The following is a 21,806-nucleotide window of genomic DNA, read 5'->3' on the forward strand; positions in this document are numbered from 1 at the left end:
GGGACTCTAACCCCACCAGGCAGGAGGAATCTGGGAGGAATTTTGTGTTTGGGAGGAATTTCAGCTCTTCAAAGGACTTTTCTGATGCATCAATTCCTGCTGCTTCTGTTACTTACTTGAATGCTACACCACCTCTGGTCTCTCTCCCCTGGTCTTTTTTATCTAGATGATCAAATCTTCAGGATAAAGACTTCCATTTGCTATCTGCATAGTGGCTAGCAGTATAATAGGTTTGCAATCTCATTTAAGCCTCCAAAAATTATTCAAGCTATTAGTAATAACAGTTGACAGTATGCTGGTTTATGCAGCAGGACAGCAGAGCTTCTGGCAAAAGCCCGTAGAGGGAACCTGCCAGATGCCCAGCTGTTGGCTTCTTCCAAAATGCATGATCTCTAAAGACTCAGGCCAATGGCCAGTCCTCCCATGGATTCTGCCTTTAATTTATAAACCCAGATTTCTTTCTTCCCAAGGTGGAGGGAAAAAAAGAGGACTTTTAAAGGGTTTTGGGCTAAACTCTTCTTCCCTCTCACTCCAATGGCAAGAAGAATAATGCTGCTTAATGCTGGAAAAGAGATCAGCTTGAGAGCCCTGCATATGCATACAGAGAGCAAACGTCTGTTCAGTGTAGGATAGCCACATAATGCAGCGCATGCTGTTCTTTCCAAGGCGATTGAAGTCAATGGGAGTCTTTGCAATCAGGCTTTCCATTAACAGTTATTGGAATGAGCTCATCTAGTCACCAATTTAGCTCTAAGGACATCTTGCTGAGGGTTGTCACATTGGCTGTTCCCCTACACCCTTCCATATTTGTTAATCCAAGCACGGCAAATGCGAATGGGATTTTGCATGGCATCTGTCTGCATGCTATAAAAGCTGAGCGAGAATGCCAGCATCCCTGACACCGTAAGACCCCAACCCTGAGGGGGTTTCTGGGCCCTGGATAAAATGAATTAATAACAAGTGCATTGGCAGACCTTGTGCAGAGATGAGCCAGATGCAGAAACCCCACAGGTTAGGGTAGGGGGGACAAAAAAATCCAGGGGGAGGTGCAGATTTCAGCCTTGCAAGGACCAAACATTCAGACAAGTTTGGTCACTTTGTTGGGAGGTGCTGGCATTTAAGGCTGTAGCTGACTGCCACTGCCCTGGCTGGAAAGCCAAAAAGGTCTCTCTTCAAGAAGAGCAAGGTGTCTGTCCACTTTGTGGCATTCAAAAGCCATCTGGTCCCTTGAAGCCAGGGGCAAAACACAGACCATCACAGCAACAGCCACGCGAGACAAGAAAGGCTCTTTGATGCCCAGCACTGTCCACATAGCTAACTCTGTCATCAAAGCAGCCAACAAAACCGAACCATATTTATATCCAAAAGGCAATAACGAAAGCAACCCGCTAAGAGCAGTATTTTTTGCCATTAGGATTAAGTTTGCTGAAGGCAATGGAAAGTCTCCAGCTGGCTCGGGATTACGCTTTAGTGGAAATTACTTTAAACACAGCAAATGCAGCCTAAGATTAAGGCTGTTAGCACCTTAAGGTAATAACTGCATTTTGTTTGTACAGTGGCAGACAAATGGGGTCTGGTCTTGACTGAGGTTTAAGGATGTAATAAAATCAATTAGTTAATACTGCCCACCATTTGGAAGGAAATCAAAACACATGGGAAAGTTTTGCCAGACCAAAAACTTCCTGCCTACTCCTACCCCTTAAAGGTGAAAGCAAAAGGTTATTTTCTGCATTTTGTTCAAGCTAAGCGGGTCACAGCTAGAAGGACAAATACCCCGATCCTCATCAGCCCCAGGTGGGCAGGAACACCACGTCCCTTTTGGCCCCAAATGCTCCTGCCCTTGACTGAAAAGAGCAGAGCCAGCACATCCCAAGAAGCCTCTTAGCAGCTGAGAATGCACCCGGGAGGGGGAATGGGCTGCCTTGCACCTCCAGGCCATCCCTGGAAATAACCTGCCCATCAATCATCCCCTCCCAAGCCAGGCCATACAAGGGAGGCAAGGTAGCAAGAGCCGTACAGAAAGGGGGGACGGCAAAAGTGGCCATGCACGGGTGATGGGGTCTGGCAGGGACAGCTATCAGGCGAGGACTAGGGGTACAATCCACCAAGCACCACATGGCCACGCTTTCCTAGCAGGAGCCGCTGCAAACCCACGGCATCTATTTTTTTATATACATACATATATGTATTTTTAAATCTATGTATTTTATATATATCTATTAAATATATACATATACTTTTCTATATAAAAAGTATATACATATACTTTTTAAAATAGACCTTTCTTCTGTCCCTCTGCCTCCTCCCTTTGTTTCTGAACTGCTCGGTAGTTTCCAGCAGAAAGTGTTTCTCTTCCCCGGGGGCTGGAGAGCCAAGTGCCCACCTCAACACTGCTGCTGAAACAGGGTAGCAGGACCCAAGTGCTGCTGCAGGCTCCACTGACACAAAGCAAAATCCCAACTCCCTGGCTGAAAATGTGCCCTTTATCCTTGTCTTTGGGGCGATATGATCTGTCAGGTCCCTGCATGGGTTTTGCTAGGAACAACAAGGCTAAGACGGAGGACTAAAAGACAGCGACCATATTTAGCTTATAGCCCCTGCCTTTCCCCTGGTCTTGCGCCCACCAGGGACATCTGCCTGCCCCAGCAATTGTCTACAGCCTTGCTGGAGCTCCTCCACACCAGCGGCACAGCTCCCACCCAAATCGCTGGCATCAAAGCCACCTGTGCTGGTGATACTCCTGCCTTTGGAGGATACCCCCCAACAGTGAGGAGCTCTGCCCTGCAGGGCAGCTGCAGGCTGGGGGGAGATATGCCCCCCTCACAGGGGGGATTCACCCTCACAAAATCAGGCCAGTAAAGTGCAGGTGTTGGAAGCCTTGCATCCCATCACCACTCTGAATTTAACTCCCTCCTGCCCCTCCATGCACACAGAGGGATTCTCTCCCAATTTTCTTCTTTTCCATGGGAGGGGGCAGTTTTCCATAAGTGCATTTGTGTTTCTCAGGTCTTCCTCTAGAACCACAACCCGCAGCCCTCCTCGCCTGCCAGCAGCTCACCGATGGTCCTGTCCTTCATCCCTCCCGCCATTCATCCCTCCTGCCTCAGCTGTCCCTTTCTCCAGGTGAGAGGGGAGGGAAGGTCAGCACTTCTCTCCTGCTGCTGGATTGAGTTTTCCTGAATGCCCCGAGAAATGCCACTTCATTCCCAGCCCTGGGCCTTAGTTTTGGAAGGGTCTTTTCTCCCACCACCGATCCGTAAGAGTTCAGAGCACCTGAATCTCTGCAAGTGACATGAGCTTCACCCAATGCCCAACAAAAGCCGGGAAGGAAAAGTGCCTTTTCCTTAGGATCCTGTGCTGGATCCCATGGACCCCAACCCTCCCCTGATGCTTTGCCATTCAAACCAAGGCTCAGCCCCTCTGTGGCTTTACCCCCCAGCAGCATCCCTCACCAGGGCTCCCGCTTACCTGGGAGGAGTGGAGAGAAGCACCGAGCTCCCTGCTGAAGGGGACAGGCAGGCTGGGATCTTCGAGAGCGTCCCAAGGCGATGCGGCTCTCAACTTATAGTGACATTTGATCGTCTGGAGGAGCCGATTGGTCCCAGACCCCCTGCACTGGGCAGGGAAGGGAAGGGAGGAGGGATGGTGCTGGGGTGGGGGGATGGAGGGGGAGCAAGGGAAGCGGGGGGAAAAAGGGCATACCATGTATAGGAGCAGCTGGAGGAATAGCACAGATGATGCTAAGATGGGAGGGACATGTTTGGAGGAAAAAAAAAAACCTCCAGGGCTTATGTTTCTATATTTACAACCCCACCAGGCAGCCAGAGCTTAAACCAGGGGTATCTGAGGCAAAGGCACCTCGGAAATAAATTGTGGGGCCCCCGCAGCTCTGTGGTGCATGGTTGCTGCTTAAAACCTGATCGTGGCACCCTGACTCTTGCAATCTCAACACACAGCAGCAGCCTCTGCTCTCCCAGCTGGGTAGGAGCGCTTTCCTGCTGCCCCTCTACCTGTAAATGGCTTCAGTTGTGCCGCAGGGTTGGAGCCTGCAGAGGGCTTGGGGACCTTCTGCCCCCAACAGTCTTTGAAACGAGCGGCCACAGGGCATGTGAGAAGTCAGAAGCACGTAGCACACGTGTCACCTGTGTGTTTGTGCATGGGTGGTGGGTGGCACACACCCACCTCTCACTGAGACTGCCAGGGCTCTGCCTCAAGAGCTTGAGACGACCTGAAGCAAAAAGCAAGAGAGCAGGAACGCAGCAAGAGGGCTTGTCTGACCTCAAGCCATACTCAGAGCCCTACTTAGCATGATACAAAAGCATTATTTAAGTAAGGACATCTTAGAGAGGGAAAACCCCAGATGGCTGGACCCCATCTAGGATCCTCTAGGTGCCCGGAGGGGTTTTGCTGCCCGAGCACCCTCTGCAATTGCACGGCTATGCCGGCAGAGGATTGCCGTGCCTTGGACAGCCCTCTGGCTCACAGTTTCCATTTCACTAAACCTCGCAGGCTTCAGCTCCCCATCCCCTCCCTTGCCTCTCCCCTTGGCAGGGCTCCCTGGTGGTGCAGTGCCTGGCAGCTCCAGCACCCCCTTTCTCCGAGCCTGTAGGAGCAGAGAAAACCTTTAGGAGCTGCAGGGCAGGCGATAGTTTTGGCCTGGGTCACAGATCAATTCCTGCCCACTCTTTCCCTGCCACTAGCAGGAAAGGGTCCCCAACAGAGGATGTAGAGACGAGCTTTTAAAGCCGTGGAGCAGGAGCACAGCGCTGCAGCCTCCCGTCCACCAGGTAACATGCACGAGCTAAAATCCCCTCTCCAGCTTGTATTCTCTGATTGTCCGGCAGCTTATCCCCTCGCCTCTTTCTCCTGCAACCCAGCTCGAGCCAATGCTTTTGTAACTCATCGGGTGGAAGGGGGACAGTGCGTCCATCGTCAGCACCCTGGCTTTGGCCAGGAGGAGTTTGCCAGGTGGGGGAGCCGGGGTGGGCACCCTGTGCTGAGGAGGAGAGTGGCACCTGCATGGGGATGCGCGGCCAGACCAGGTATTATGGCCTCTGCTCCCCCATCCCAGCTCCACCAAAAGCACTAATGCAGCAAAGCAGCCTTCACACTGCATTTTCGGTGCCATTAAGCATTTTTGCCATCTTCTACTGGCTCATTTTCCTTGGGCACTGCACCAGCTGGGCACATCCCCAAGAAATACTGTATTTGCCCAAACTGGCAGCAGAGCAGGGATGTGTGAGAGGGGAGTCCCCCAGCTGTTTCTCCTTTTATGTTTGCCATGGACCCAGTTTGGCAATGGTATTCACCAGCCTCCTTTGCCTGCCTGCCAGTTATAGACTGCCCCTGCTGCTGACGGGGCATCGTGACTCAGGTCTCACACCGAGGACTGGATCAATCAGTTAAAAAGGAAACATGTGTGTGCAAGTGCATGGGAAGCCTGGGCTTACACCAGGGTGGTTCTCAGCAGATGCCAGGCTGAATGCTCCTGTGGTCCTGTCTGGCCTGTTTGCTGCCAGTCAGTTGGCAGAAGCAGCGTGAGCATCTTGCAGGGTTGCACAGCCTCTGCTGGAGTGGTGCTACTTCTGCACCAGTGGCAGAGAAGTGCTCCACATCACTCAAATTCCCCTCTAAGCATCATGACAAATGTGACATTGATGTAGGCTACAGGAGGGACAGGTAACCAGATGTTTCTACCTGCTGCAGCTCTATTTTCAAATAGATGAGATGCAAACATTGCTCCCTGCAGCATGCCTGTACACACGTGTCTGCGCTCAGCTCAGCTCCGTCTGGACACGTTGGGCAACTGCTCCAGACAATGTCCATCTTTACATTATGCATCATGCCCATGCTCCGTCTTCCCCACCACCACCCCCTTGCAAGCATGGTCCATCTGCTTAGTACTGTACCAAGGGATGCCTGTGCATCCTACGGGCTGCCTCTGTCAGAGCGCTCGTGTCCATGTCATGTATCTTGTCTCCAGTCCCAGTGTGATCTGGTTCCCTCTTCCTACAGGACCGAGGGGATCTGCTCCATCCCTCTGGAAGAGGGGTTATCTGATGCACACATCCTCCATTTGCTCTGCTATCATCTGGTTCACAACCGAGGCTCATTCCCCACAGCCCATTTTATGTTTGCCCTTTCTTCCCTTTGTGGGTCTCTCTATCCACTTTGGCACATAACTATAATCCTCTCAAATATTTGTTTCATGCCTTAGCTGCATACCCTGTCCTTTCCGTACATACCCTACATCTAGTCCTTATTTCACCTCTTGATGCCATTGCACACCAGTTTCATTCACAGCCTGCGGCATTTTCATCATTAGCTTTGCCTCTTTACTGTAGATCATCCTGCTCTAGGATATATATTTTGTGCTGTCTTGACATCATCTCTTCTCCCTGCATCAGCAGCAAGGTGTACTTGGACTTGCCTTTGAGCTGCTGCAGCACAGCCACGCCAGCCTAGAGCGTAAGCAAACCACCACCAACTACCTTGTGCTCTCTACTGATCACATAGACCAGATGAGAGAGAGCTGATCCCGGCTGTGGCTGCATTTCTTCCAAAAGCTATCAGAATTTGTTAGGCAAGGGTGCAGCGAGCACCTGTCTTTGAAGAAGCCCCTCTCACCAGCTGCCAGGTTAGAAGACAGCACCAAGATCAAAGACAGCATGCATGCAGGCCACAGACATGAACCAGGGTCTCAAACTGCAAAAAGCTCCTCTGCCTGCTGACCTTAAGCCAGAGCCTGGCATGCTTTTACAGGGGCAGCATCTCCACCTGGGAGAGGATACAGCAAACCAGTGTTCCTCCTTGAATAGGAACTAGAGGCTGGGGCAGAGGTCTAGAGAAGTTTCCACTAGGTAACCTACCCCAATATCGCATTTCTTTTCGGTAGGTAGGAGCACCCAGACTGGTTATTTGAGATGGGCCACAGGAATATATGGCATAGCAGGGCCACTTGCAGGGTAGCTGTAATCAGCCCTTCTCATCTTTTCTGGCTGTTGGCTGACCTATTGCAGCAGCCAGTGCACTCAGCAGGAGATGCCTTTAAATACAGTGTTCACACAGTAGCCCCAATAGTTTTACAAATTGCATAAAGATGGGCTCTTTGGCCAAATGCTTGCCTCTTTTTTTTGTACCCTCACCCCCCATGCTCATTGCACACGAGTCAGTGGGCAGCATTTCCATGGATCACTGCCTCCTATGGCTGGATGGCACCCAGCCAGCGAGCTGAAAAAGCACTGTGAAAGTGCATCTAAAAACCTCTACAGCCCTGGAAGTCTGAAATCCTACTTGCAGCTTCATGTTCATTATTGACTACAGAGTTTGTCAATAAAATGAACTACATCCTTCCCATAAAACAAGTGCTCTTTCACAACCCAGGAGAGATCTAACTCCTGAAAAGAAAAAACACCTATCCCTGATTCACCAACTACTAACCAACACTGAGCAAACTAATCTAATACCAAAGTGGATCCTGCTTTGGCACGCAAGTTGGGCCAGAGGACCTCCTGAAGTCCTTCCTCACCCAAACTTGTCCATGACTCTGCACTTACACCTTCATGCTAGAGTACAGAGGAACTTCCACTGGCACCTTCTTTCATCCAAAAATGGTTGTTATCCAAAGTTAAATTGTTTGCCAGGAAAATGTGTTTTACTTGACTTGTTCCATCATTCACAATCTGTCTGAATGTTTCTTCTTCCTTTCTTTCCCCCCCACCGCCCCCAAAGTCATATTTGAATGCTTTCAAAACAACATCTTTTGATTTTTTTGCATGGTACAGCTATTCTGGTTTTGGTGTGTTTGTCCACTTACACAGACATCAGCACTGAAGCACTTCGAAAATGTGTTGATTAAGCTGACTGGGGAAGGGTGGGGATATGTTTTTCTGTTCTGTAACACTTTCAATTATAAACCTTTTACCATGATTTAGGGCAAGTGGGAAATGGGAATTACAAAAGCCATTTGGGAAGGAAAACTAAATTCTTATCTAGTTCCCCCCGCCTTTCTTCTCTTTCTTCCACTCTAGAGAAAGGGTTTCTGCAGTGGGGTTTAATCAGCAGTTCAAGGTTAGAGTAGATGCCCTATGTTCACCAAAACACTCTTTCCAATTTAATTGAAGCAGCTGCCAATAAAAAGGCAGATCAGACAGTGACTAAGTAAGTACGTTCAGAGAAAGGACAGAATATATATATAATTAATTATTTTCTGTTCCTGGGTAAAATCCAGTGACCTGTTTTATGCAGTCAGTCACGCAGAGATCAGCATAGTGCTAAACTTCAAAATCAGCTCCTCTAAGTATCAGCAGACTGCTGCCATTTTACTGGCAATGATGGGATCCTGAGGAATCTGAAACACAACTCAAATGGGCCAAGCAAAGACCAGGCTTCCTCCCTGGCTCCTCTAATACCCCCACTCAGCATTTGGGCTTGGAATCTCAGTCCTTGGCTTGTCTCTCCTTAACCCAGCTAGAAGAGACCTGGGCCAGTGCTTGCCCTGCACAGCAATGCACCTCTTGCAGCAGCTGCTCAGATACAGGGGAGATCAAGTATTTGCCAGGTTGTGGGTTCACCTACCTGAATCCTGGAGGGTGGCTGGGGAACCTCAGGGTGCCAACAACTTCTCCTGATGGGGCTCCATGACATCTCAGAGGTTCAGGAGCATAAAAAGGAGATTAAAAGGCAACAAACAAGCTTTCTCTTATTACCTAAGTACCAAATTACCTTATTACCAAATTACCTGTGTAGGCCTCCATCCACCTTCCTGATACTGCTTTTCTCCTCCTTGCATCTGGAGGGAGGGAGTTGATGAAAACCTCCATGGAAGACTCTAGTGTGTCATCTCTTCTGTGAAATTACATCAGTAGGAGAATCTGCCCCTGTCTTATCCCCTCTTAGCCTGTACGAGCAGAAACTCTACATGTTTGTATAAGAAATAGGGAAGGATATGAACACCTCCTACTTCAGCATCAGATGCAAACATAAGTGAGCCTTGTGTGTCATTCATACAGTGCCTGCTGCAAATAAACTCATTAGACTGGTGTGGTTTCAGTGGTGACAGTGGCAGAGCAGGGCACAATGTGTCCTTGGGCATTTTTAAATTCTGTTGAAATTTTCTTATTCATAATGGCTTTTTTCCTAAGTTTCCAGTTGGGCTGGCTCTGGTTGTTATTGTCTGTTTTTTTCCTCAGCAACATTTTCAGTGTTAGAGACACACAAAGTCACTAGAGCTCCTAAAAGACACTGGAAGTTTTTGAGTTGTTAAAGTCATCAGTCAAAGAGGAATTCATTGCATTAGGGTATTTGCACAAAGGATTGAGCACCTACCCCCCAATCCTTCCACAGGTCAGCGCTGCTCCAAGGAGCAGCATGTCCTGGAGAGCCAAGTGTGATCTCATCAGTCATCAGGGAGACAGAGTGGGAGAAAGCAAATGGAGAGCTTGCCTCTGACACCAACCCAAAGATGCATCTGCATCCCTTCCATGAGAACTGGCCTCATTGGATGGGCCACAACTCTGATGGATGCGGGAAATGCTTTGCTATCTTGACCCATGACAGAGTGACTCAAAGTCAGATTAGAGATACATTATCACACAGGGTCAGTGAGCAACAAGGCTTAGCAGGGTGGTACTGTAGAAGAAGAAAGAATTTGCCTTCAGAGTTGGCTTTCTGGTGTGGCTCACAAGAATTCCAAAAGCCAGATGGAACAGACCAAGCTTAACCTGGGTGTAAAGCTGCATTGTAGAGCTCCAGAGAAACTGCTCTTGCATACCCCCATCTCCCTGTAAGCACATTTAACCTACCAGCTGCCTTGGCACCCACACTAAAAGGCTCCTGAAAGGCTGTGAAAAAGCAAAGCCCAAACTGGGATGACAGCTATAAAAGGGGATGAAACGCCCAGGGGCCAAGAGACGGTAAATAACTGTGTGGCATTTGGGCAGTTCACACGTTCGGCCAGGGCAAAGGCAGGTGTTGGTGCCATCCTTACCAGCTCACTTTAGCAGTCCCATCCCAATCTTTGAGTCAAACTGCATGCAAACCCCCAACCAAACCAATCGACGCCAAACCCCCTCTGCTCCTAGCACAGTATTTTCCATGCTTGCACACTCCGCATGCATACAGCATGCCAGGAACTAGCAGAGATGGAGCCAGAATTTGCACTCTTCCTCTCTGGGGATAGTAACAGTCAAAGCACAGCTCCAAATTTGCATTTTGAAACCATGACTTTTGCAAAACAGTAAATCTGACCAGCAAACTTGAAAAGCCTCCAACTGGTTTCATTGCCTGGAGGTATTCTGCTAGAGTATCTGTCCTGGCAACATCACCATCATCTGCCCTTCACCTCTCCAGTACTTTAGATGCTAAACTTCACAGGGCCAAAGCTGGGAGCATGCAATGGTGTTACTCGATAGCCCTTCTTCATGTTAACTTTAGTTGATGGAACTTTTCATGCTTTCAAAAAGGAGTCACTTTATTTATTTTTGAGAAACCTCTTGTACTTATTGGCTACTGTAAATACTCTTTTCCATCTGATGTTTTGAACTTACCTACAGGGCTCTCAAAATCGCAAGAAAACAGCACCCAAAATGATCTCAAAGGAGCGACGACCTGTTAACTTTGTAAACCAGAGTAACGTAATGCACCCAACATGCAAGTGATTGCAGATGGAAACAAATTACACATCAGTAAGTACTGAATTTCATCTTTCTTCAGTTAATATTGATTCCTGATTTTAGTGGTAGACTTTTGCTCCATCACTGAGCTGTTTGCTTTGGGAGATGTGCTCGCTCCATCTGCTTTAGACATCTAAGATGCAATCCCTGTAGGATTAGGGAGATCCTCCTTGGTCACCCTAGATCTAGGCTAGATATCTCTCTGAAGATAAGGGGGCAGGCTGGACAACTCGAGACATAGCCAGGGGCTCATCCTCAGGCTATTTACGCCTAAATGGATGACACAGACAGTGAGGATGAAGCCTGTGCAGCAGGATGGGAGCCAGGACCAGTGCCTGGAGCTGCTATTTTGGGCTGTCCCTAGAGGAGGTGAGCAAGGCAGACCAGCCAAGGTGCTCACAGCAGCCACCCACAGCCTCTCCACAACCTCGAGGAAGGACTACCTAGCTAACCAAACACCTTGCGGCTTTCATGCTTTAAAATGCTTGCTTATATAATTTCCAATGACATTTTCCCCTTGCTTTGCTTCAACCTCCCCCGCTATTCTTCCCATTACCCTGAAAAGCCCCAAGCCCATGACACTTTTTTCTAGTTATTTGAAGGATGAAGAGTGTATGTGTTTAGCATTGCTAAACCACTATTACTTACAGTTACTGTGAAGAGATTAAGCACCTTTCTGAAATTTATGATCTAAATCAAATTGTTCCACTGCAACCAAAACCCTCAGGGGACCTGATGCAAAATCACAGGGAAATAACTTGTGCTCTTATTATCATTATCAGGATCCTTGTAACAGGTCCATCATTTCTGAAGCAAATGCTAGCTCCAATTGCACTTCTTGTCACTGTCAGATCCATTCTTTGCCTGCTTTGAAATGTATATATATATATCACGCAGAATTAGCGAAAGCATGTTGAGCTGGCAAGAGTTACCAATAGACCAACCTCAGCCTTGTTCAGTAGCATATCAGGTGCCACCTCATTATTTATAGCCACCCCGCTCTTTGAGCTTGTTTATTTTCCTTCCCTAAGGTGGTAGTGGTGGTGGGAGGGGAAACTCTGACATTCAGGCCCAGGTGTCTCTGAGTCTGACCTTTCCTTCAAAGAGCAGAAACTGCAGACACATTTCAAGGAAGAAAGCCATTTGGAAACTTTAGATCTTTGCATCTACTACCTCACTGGAGGGCCAGTGCAGAGCTGCAAGCAAGGGTTCAGCAGATCTGTTAATTAGCCAGTTCGTGTACATAAGGATGGTCATAAAAATGAGCCTGTAATTATTTTATACATGGAAAGAGAACCAGATGAAGTCTAGCCCCCTGTCGTGAGGCAGAACAAGTGCTATATAAAGACAACATTCAAAACAGACTTGAGTTTTCCATCAACTAAGTTTTCCCCAAGTTTAATTAATGCTGGTTTATGGCCTGCAGGAAATAGGCATTGCAATGTTTGTGGGCCATGTTTTTCAACCCCATCTCACATACACTCATGTAGAATCATCTGTTAAAGCTTATTGGGAAAAAAGCAGCCCTGAAGCCTGCTACAGAAAGACAAGAAGCCTGTTTCAGTATTACTGTAGCCCCCAAAGATTCATTTAAGAATGGATGCTGTACAAAAGGACAGTCCCCTTCTGTATAATCTAAACATACAAGACAGGGAAAGAAGAAATTGGAGAGAAGCAACACCTTGAGGTGTGCCTCAAGGACAAAGCGCTGAGAGCCCACATGGGGGTTCAAGTCCCTCTCTTTGGGCACTGTTAACTTGCTGAGGGTATGGCAATTTGGGATAGCATGGCAGCATGGGGAACATAGGCAGCCAAGAGATACAGGCATCAGGAAAGCATTGCTTTTCTCCACCCATCCAGCAGCAAGACACTCTCAATGCCTCAGTTTGTCCTTGTTACACCTTAAAGTGCAACAATCCCAGGAGAAGATAAAGCTGAAGTCTTATAATGAGTCTTAGAGATGCCAATGCTCTAAAAAAATAGGGGTTTGATACTGTGAAAAGTGAAGAGAGGAAGCAGTCAGCTACTGAATAAGATCAGACCAGTAACTGCTATAGAGAGGCACAGCCCGCTCTCCTTTACCCAGATGAGCAGGATGAGTCCCCAGGAGCACTCTTCACATCACTAGGAGAGCAGAGACCTCAGTGACATGCAGAGATGCACAGGAGAGCTAGAAGCTCTCTTTGCAAAGGTTGCAGCATAACTTCATCACCATGCACAGTGGTTTCTTCACAGGAAATTCACCTGCAGAAGCTGTTCATTTTAGCAAGAGATGAGCAGAAGCACTTCACAGATGCCATGTTTTCTTCTGAAGCAAGAAACGAAACCAGCCACAACACCCTGTGCTTGGTGCTGAGGGGAGAAATAAGCCTTCATTCCCTCTTGGTGTTGCTCAAGATACACACCCAGAGCACCTAGGCTACAGCACCCCTTTTTTTGGGGGGGAGGGGGTGCGTGTCTTTCACCATTCTGGTAACCCCACTGCCACTCCCCTACATGGGCACCATGTTACTTTTGGAGGAAAACCAGAACATTGTAAAGTTAATTTAATTGTTGAAAAATTTCCAATGGCAGATATAGGTACCTCATGAAGAGCTACACACATCTGCTCCAAGCCAGGTCTTTCCCTCATTCCTCACCACCACTGCAGTGCTCTGGTCTCCCCAGAAAGTTTCCATGTAACCTGCTCACTTCTGTGCTGCAGCCAGAACCTGAATTATGGCAGTTCTTTCTGTTGAAACTACATCTAGGTCCACATGAGCTTTAAGTGGGGAAAATATGCCCTGCAAATTAACCCTCCTTAGAGAAGGAACCTCACACAAGCAGCCTTTGGGGCCTTTTCTGCACTCTCCAAGCTAGCAGGGCACAGGAATAGTAACAGAAGAAGTTTCTTGCCATCCTTTCCACCAGCCAACCACAGAACAGAGTTGAAAAAAATTAGTGCAGCCAGTTTGTACACATGTGAGGACAAAGTAGTACTGCTTTCACCTCACACCAGGATGTCTCTATACACCCCATTGCTACTTGAAAATCCCAGCATGGCAGAGGAAGGGCTGAGGGGAGGAAGATGGGGCCGGATTGTGTCCATGCTCCCCGGTGCTCTGTGAGGAACACAGACTCCTTGAATTCATACCTCCAGGAGGAGCTGAAGCAGAGGATGGAGAGGACAAGGGTACCACCAATGAGCAAAAAGATGACAGCAAGAATGATACCCAAAACCTTTCCTGTTCCTAACACTTTAGGAAAGCATAGGTAAGGACAGCACAAACTATTTGCTCTCTCTACACTATAGAAGTGTTATTACTTGGAAGATCACCTCCATAAAATGGTTTTTCATTAGATGGTTCCAGATAGGGTAGTCAGCTCATTAGAGTGCTGTGTTCCTGTACAGACAGCTATACTGACCTCATCTCAGCTCTATAAGCAGGCTATAAAGGATTATTTTTTATAGCTGACATCACCAGTGATTTTGGTTGAAGCCTGTGACACTGTTCAGGTCTATTAGTTGGGGAGCTAAGCCCTCTGCTTCTCCTAGCTGATCACTCCCTAGGAAGCATGCTGCTCCATCTCTCACCCAAATAAGACTCATTCCCATTTTACAGTAAATTACCCCCCAATAGCAATGAAGAATGCAGCAAGATGACAAGGATCTCCTAAATGGGGCAGGCACACAGAAAGCCCCTTTCATGCATACATCAAGCTCCTTTTCTTCTTGTCATTCAGCCTGATGTTTCTTCTCATCCACATTCTGCTCAAGGGCAGAGCTGCAAGGTCTTGGAGAAGAGCTTTGCTGCAGAAACTCCTACTTCAATAAAATCCTCAGAGTTGCCATCATTACAACATCTTCCTCAAATTTTATTAAATGCTTACAAAAAAAAAATCCAGAACGCAGTGAATTTAAGCAGAAAGCAAACAGATGCAGGAAGAGATAGAAGCTGCCCTCCCTCCAGAAGAGCAGAAACAAATTACAAAATTATATTGACATAGGAAGAGGGCAGGAATAAAACTTTAAAGAAAGGAAGGAGGACATGCTAACACCATGAAATATGAAGATGTGGGAGAGCTCAGAAACAGCCCTGGGACCTGATTTACAGATTTCGGGTCCAAGGCCAGAGTGCCACTCTTTAGGGGCTCAGTTTTCCCATGTTCACAGCAAGCCCTGACCTCCCCAAACAACTCATTAGGATGCCTTTTCACCAAGGCAGCTTCAAGCATAAGAGAAGCAGCCTTTTCCTAGATATCTTGTCGGCCTCCAGGAGTGTAGCAGGCAGGTTATCAACATGCACACCACCTGTGACATTCAGAAGTGTTTCAATCACTGACACGGGAGCCCATGGTTAGAGAACAAGCAAATCCCTTCCCCAGAGAAGGGAGATAATGCGTGATCAGTACTCCTCACCTGGAAAAGGAGACCTCCAACCCATGTTAGACAGGGAGAGGAAGGCAGCAGCTATTTGAAACAAAGCTGTTATTGCCACTGTCAAGACAGAAAAGCAGCAGGAACATTTTGGCATGGGTACGTAACTGTCATTAAAGGATGATCTGGGAACTAAAGAAAAAATAGAACTAAGCTGAATGTGATTCAATGTACACAGAGTAGATGGAAGTCCCTCAAAGCAGATGTTATAGAGGGACAGAGGCTGTATTGTAAACAGGGGAAGACTTTACCCAGAGCTGGCACTAACAGGGTGACAAGTGGTCCTTGCAGCCTCCTCACACTCAGGATCTGCCCATTGCCCTCCTTTCAAACACTTATTCTTTTACCAGGTTTCTGTTAAGCTCCCTCTCTCTCACCACCCAGCCACCAAGAGCCACAAACATAGAAATTCTTCATCATGTAGCAAAAGCCCTGCCAGCTTGGCAGGACAGCAGATCCCTCTCTTCCAACACTTGAGAAAGAAGAGAGGGAGAGAGGGAGCAGAGCCACAGCCCCCCCATCTCCATAGCAGAGCCAGATAAAAAAAAAAAAAAAAAAAAAAAAAAAAAAGAGAGAAACGAAGCCAAAGAGTCACATAGAAGGTTAAAACAGGGATGGGTTTTGCCAGCTGATCTAGTTCCTTTCATCCAACCAGAGGCAGCATGGGGTATTGCTCACACTGCGAGAGGATTCAGGCTGAACCGAAGCAGACCAGTATCAGGCAGGAGAAGAGAAACATCCTTCAATTGTCTTCTGTGGAGGAGAGGAAATAGTGGCATTGAGGGTTGCATCGAGACAGGACCAAGCTCAGCTGCAAGAGAAGAAAACAACAAGTTTGTGCATACCATTTGGCCTGCCACAAGCAATATCCTGTACTGTACAGGGGCAGCATCTTGTCTAGCAATTACAGGTGGTTTTCTCCCACCAATTTCCACAAACCCCCAAGAATCAGCCCATAAAGCTTTAGTGCTGCAGGACAGCCAACTGTGCTACATGCCCATGGCAGAGCAGATGCTGAGGGCTGCATGCCCAGCAGAGGTCACGACTGCCCAGGCAGAGGGAAATACGTGCTTCTGCCCAGCTGTATCCTCCCAAGGAGATTAGCAGGTTTCCTTCAAGCCCAAGACAGCCACTAAAGCAGAGTGTGTTCCTACAGCCTCTGGCATCCGCAGCTCTCTGCTTGGGACCATCTGCAGCAGTATCGGGTTCCTGCAGCTCTCATCTGCTCTGTGCATGACAGCTGGTACAGTTGAGGGACTCCAGCACGCAAATGACTTTTCCATCGCATGATAAATGACTCCCCCATGCCGACACTCTCCCCACCATTCCCAGTTTGGGGTTGATTGCAGATGGAGCAGAATCCAGGAGAACAGTTGGGGTCCAAGAGTGGGTGACCTCTCCTCCACACACAGGCACTCAACCAGCAGTAGGGAAACTTAACCCTTTGAAAGCCTCTTGACTCAGCTTCTTGCTGAACTTCCTTCCAGCTTATCACAAATGCACCCAAGTTTCTCAGGCAGTATTTTCCCTGTTGTCCCTGGGGTTTCAGTTCTGGCCTTTCTGCTGGCAATAAATAAAGTCTGTCTGTCCCTTTGCTTTTGCTTCATTATGCAGCAAGGGGGAAGACACTCACAAATCTTGATTGTTGCAGAATTTCTCCTGAGCACACAGAGCTCTGAAGGAGACTCATCAAACAAAGCCAAGCATGACAGGGAAGGCAAATAAATTAAGAGCTGATTTCCTTTTACTGTCTCTTAGCATCTCTCTGCCTCACTAGTCAAACACACAGACTCTGGCAGTCACATGCCATGAAAGTTACCACCCACAAGGTCTCCAAGACCCACAGCACAGCAGGTTTCAAGTCTGATGGGATGCTGAGATAGTAGCAAGAGTGATTTTAAGAGCACAGACTATTGTAAGAGACCACAAATCTTGAGGTTATAGGGCACAAAGCAGCCTCTAACTTTGGGAACAGAGAAAGTTTTCCTGGTGCATGCAGATTCTATCTAAACTTCCCACTCCAAGAACCCCCATGCCCTCCTCAGTAGCATCTGGCAGTTTGCAGCAAATAACAGGCAAGATCCTGATCCATGTGGGAAGCTGCATTTTTCGGGAGTGCAGCAGTCCATAGGACAAGGAAAACACTCAAAGAGCTGATCAGTAGTTGGGAAGTTCACTGCCCTGCCTCTTTAGTATTCCCAACACAACAAACCTGAAGCAGGTCAACCTTATAATTCTGGCTTACCAGTGCTGCTAGACCACAGCTCATCTTGTAGTACAGGCTGTCCATGGGACCACATTAAACAGGAGCAGATTAAATCATTCCACAATCAATCCTAACATCAGATCCATGTAGTAGCTCACCTTGCAGTAGATAAAAATCACCCAAGCAATTACCAATTCCTACACAAACAGAACCAGAGTAGTGTTGTAGAAAAGCAAGTTTGCAGCTCTCCAACTGCAGCATTTTGGCTTTCTGACCCAGAAGAATCTAGACTATCCACAGGGCTGGGGAAGAGACCAGGTATATGATGAAGGAATGGGGTCTCGGCCTTTTTTTGGGGCAGTGCAGACTTGTTTCTAAGAGTAGCTCTTGGAATAGAGCAAGTCCTAATCCCAGCCTTGTGCCTAAGGTATGAAGCTGATAAGCCACTGGGAATGCCCAACAGTTGTCACCCCCAGCTGGCACAAATCCCCTCTGAGCCCCTCACCAAAACAGTGGGAGGTTTCTCATGCCTGCAGCCAAAATAAATGCATCGGTAGCAGTGTACCACTTGCTAGACAGTGCCCAGACGCTGCCCACCACAGCCTCTACTCTGGAGGACAGCTTGTCCACTGTGGTGAGGGCTGGACTTTGAAGGCTTTGTGCCCCACAAAGACAACACCAGGCACTCAAGTGCAAATAGCTGTTCTGCGCTTTTAAGAGTTTTATTCAGGATAATTTTCCCACACAGCAGGTATCAGACAACACACTCACACTAACCAGAGCAGGTCGGGAGCCACCAGGAACTGAGCAGAGCATATGCAGTAGCCCCTCTGGGCAACCTTGACATCACTCTACCTCTTCTTCCTCATTTCAGGATGCTCAGTTGCATCCAGCACCAGGAATTAAGGGGCTCAGTGATTTATGCCTCATTTTATAGCAAAACTCAGCAACTCTGTGCTAAGTGAGAGCCAGGGCAGAGTCAGATTTCTTTTGGGGGGCTGCCAAAGAGTCATGGCAGGTCAGAGGCTGGATGCTTGGTGTTCTACAGCCTTGCTCAGGAAGAGAAAGAGGAGAACTGAGACTAGTTTTATCTTTCTATCCCCAAAACAGACCCTTAGCCTGACTGGAAGAAATCTGACTGGTGCTCACTAGAAAGAGGAGATGGTGGTGAGCTAGCAACAGAGCGCGGGAAAAGCAGTCGCGCTTCCGCCCTGGGCCAGCACAGTATTGGCCAAAGGGAGTCCAGCTGCAATTGCTGTTGGGGCTAAGACCCAACCCAGACCACAACCCATTTCTGTTTCACTGAAGAATGGGTGTTACAGGGAGGACAGTGGCAATGCTCCCCAAGAGAAGGAGAAAGCTAAGTTTTATCTTAAATTGAGTGCAGAAAGAGAAGGTTGTTGCTGTGCTTGATGCAGCAAAGAAACACCAGTCAGTGTTAGTGTTGTGACAAAGCACTTTCTCATCAGATAAATGCAACTTTTAAGTCCTGTGTTTCACTGGGATGTCTTTGAAATCAATCAAGGCCAGTGTTGACTTCGACTCAAATGACACATGTAGTTTATGGCTGTTCTGTTGTACATAACATTGTATTCAGAGTATTAATAACTGGAATTTTGAAAGCCATGAAACATTCCCAATTCATGCCTCTGAAGAATGTTTCAAAGCTTCAAAATTTCAGACCTGCTCTGTTTCTCTTGACATTTCCTTCCAAATCCTGTTAGGACTTGCCAAGACACAAATGTCTCGGGTCCCAAGCAGCTCTCACTGGATTTTGCACTAACACCAGAAGCAGGAGGGCTCCAGATTTGGCAATACACCTTCCCCCCAGTATGTCTCTTGCCCTACCACACCACCCTCAAGACTGGCTGAGGCTACCTTGGGAGACTAAGGAAACCAAGACTGATGCTCTTCTCCCACAATACCAACTCCATATTCATAGCTTTTGGAGAGGGGAAAAGGAGGCTTTATGTACAAATACTTCAGAGTCTAGCCCAAGGCTAAGCCCACGCCAGCTCTAAGCTTTGTTGTTTTCTTCCAGGAGATGACAATGCTGATAACAGTATCATCCTCCATCCAGCCTGCTCCCATCCACCACCACCTTTCTCCCCCTCCCACCCTACCAAAGCCCGGGAAGGACAACCTGCGGCTCCAGCGGCTGCTGAAGAAGGCAGCCAAGAAAAATGCCATCCTAGCTTCAGAGCAAGCCAAGTCCTTTCGTTCCAGCCTCTCACCTGTGAATGAGGCCAGCCCTGACCTAGAACACAATGAAAACACTCCTCCAGAGACCCCCAAAGCCACAGCACCCCACTCCACCAGCCTCTCTGTCAAACCCATCACCCACCGTGTCCTCTCCCCTTTCCGAAAGAGCAAGCCTTTCACTCTGAAGGTCACTGAGCAGAGGCGCATTGCTGAACACCTCAGGCTCACGACCTCCTCAGCCATGCCCATGCTACACAAGCCAGGTGCTCCTGAGAATCCACAGCAGCCTGAAGGCACAGACACCCATCTTCCCTCTCCAGACCCTTCCATATTTGTTTTCCTCCAGCCTCCTCCTTCTAGTACACCCAGTAAAGAAAGGACACCAGAGCTTACCTATGTCACCAAGGTGAACACTTATTTCCACAGTGTCAAGGCACCCACGGCTAAGACGCCCACGTCAAATCAGACCCAAGCAACCATTAGACATGAAGACAAAATGCCTTCTTCTCTGGCTGCTGAAACAAGCTGCTCTGAACCATCTCCAGGGCAGATACCCACCTTGCTTGATGATAGCAAGGCCATGGCTCCCACACTGGAGCCTCCCCTCCTTTCTGCTGCAGAGGCAGAGCCTCCTAAGGAGCCCAAGCCTGTTCCTACAGAACAGTCCATGAAGACCCCTTCACCCAAGCCCAGCAATTCTGATGCCCATGCCAGTAAGCCTACAACCCATGGAAGTGACACAGAAATATCTGGATTAGAGAGAGCTCCTGAATTACCCAAACAAGATGGTGCCATCCTAACACCATCAACACCCAGGACTCCTTGGAGGCAAGCACACACAGAGACAGTAACCCCAGCACAAGATGACAGTACAGATCCAACCTCCACAGACACCAAGGCAGAAGATGTCGTTCAACCTTGTTTGACCCCCAGCTTACCAAACACCAGTCCTCCCCTCAAAGCTGAGCCAGCACTACCATCAGTAGAAGTAGTAAGACCTCCTGGAGCCAATGTTAGTGGCTGGCATCGCCTCAAGAAGCACTTGCTGGTACAGCCAGAAGCACCCAACTTCCCAGAGCCCGAGCCGGAAAAGCTGGGACAGGAGGAAGGGAACAAGGAGAGGGACAGCTCTCAAGCAATCATCAGTCAAGACCACAGGCCATTTAAATCAAGGGCCACAAGAATGTGGGATGCTATTTTATACCAGATGACAGTCAAGAAAGAGAGGAAGAAGCAAGCAGAAGAGAAGAAGCTACAGAAGGAAGAAAGCTCCTTTCTTCCCCGACGCTTACCCATCCTTCTACATAAGCCACGCTTTGATGCCCGGAAACTGAAGGAGCTGGCTGCCAAACCCATGACAAAGATCACCACTGTGTTCGAGGTGGGCCAGTTTAGACCCAAAGTGCCTGAGGAGCACACCAAGAGCTTTAACAGAACAGCATCAGGATGGTCAGTCAACTGAAGCCAGGCTGCTCCACCAGGCCCACATCTCTGGAGGTTCCTACAGGGCACCAAGCAAGAGAGCACATATGTCTAGGTTTACTGCCCAACAGAGCTGAGTGTAAGGAAAAAAAAATAAAATTAAATAAATCCCCTCCAAGCCAGCAGCCTCATGCTGTGGATTTAGGGGTTACTCTCCATATGTATATAAGCTTAAATGCATAAGATACCATATCCACAGGTCATGAGCCAGGAAAACAGACGTGCACTTGTTTTAAAAAGAGCCAACAACAAGCACTGTATGCAGTAATAAGGGGAAGAGGGGGGAGGCACACAGTGAAGAGGACAAATTGCCTGTAGAAAAAGCCCAGTTTAGAGGAGAATGGTGGAATCTGAATTTATTTTCTTGTGTTTATTTACAACCAAGAGAAATCCTAGAAATAAAAGCAGTGGTAGATGAGACAACATGAAGGAGTCTGGGTTGCTCCACATCTCCTCTAGGGATTCTTAGAAACTGAACTCAAAGAAGGTACATGTCATCTCTTTAGCTTCTCCACTGAAAGTGCTATGGAGGGCACCTCACACCTGTTCACTGAGAACAAGGTGGGAACTCCTGCTTTCACTTAAGGCACAGACAAGGGACAGCATAAGATATCCATCCTGCTCTCACATGGCAGTTTCCCTGCCTAAAACACTGGACATCATCATCCAATGTCCTTCTAGGTCAGTCTACTAAATTGTAGTGCATAGAAGACTTTTTTGCAGCAATCAAGTTCTGTTATGTATTTTACAGTGCTTTTTAAAGTACAGCTGGGTGTTAGTGTTTTCATGATAACCAGCAAGAGCCTGCTTCAGCACGTGGGTATCC

The 21,806-nt window shown here is 48.0% G+C and overlaps 1 protein-coding gene across 2 annotated transcripts in view; it reads right to left on the minus strand.

Moving 5' to 3' along the window:
- Positions 1-14,507: 14,507 nt before the first annotated feature.
- LSP1 (lymphocyte specific protein 1) overlaps positions 14,508-21,806 on the minus strand; it is a 50,969-nt gene continuing 43,670 nt past the window's right edge. For both annotated transcript variants that reach the window (XM_075712398.1, XM_075712397.1), the window contains one exon: positions 14,508-15,901. The gene's annotated coding sequence lies outside the window, so the exon portion shown is untranslated. The remainder of the gene's footprint in view (positions 15,902-21,806) is intronic.

This window comes from Pelecanus crispus, chromosome 6, assembly GCF_030463565.1.
Source record: "Pelecanus crispus isolate bPelCri1 chromosome 6, bPelCri1.pri, whole genome shotgun sequence".
NCBI lineage: Eukaryota > Metazoa > Chordata > Aves > Pelecaniformes > Pelecanidae > Pelecanus > Pelecanus crispus.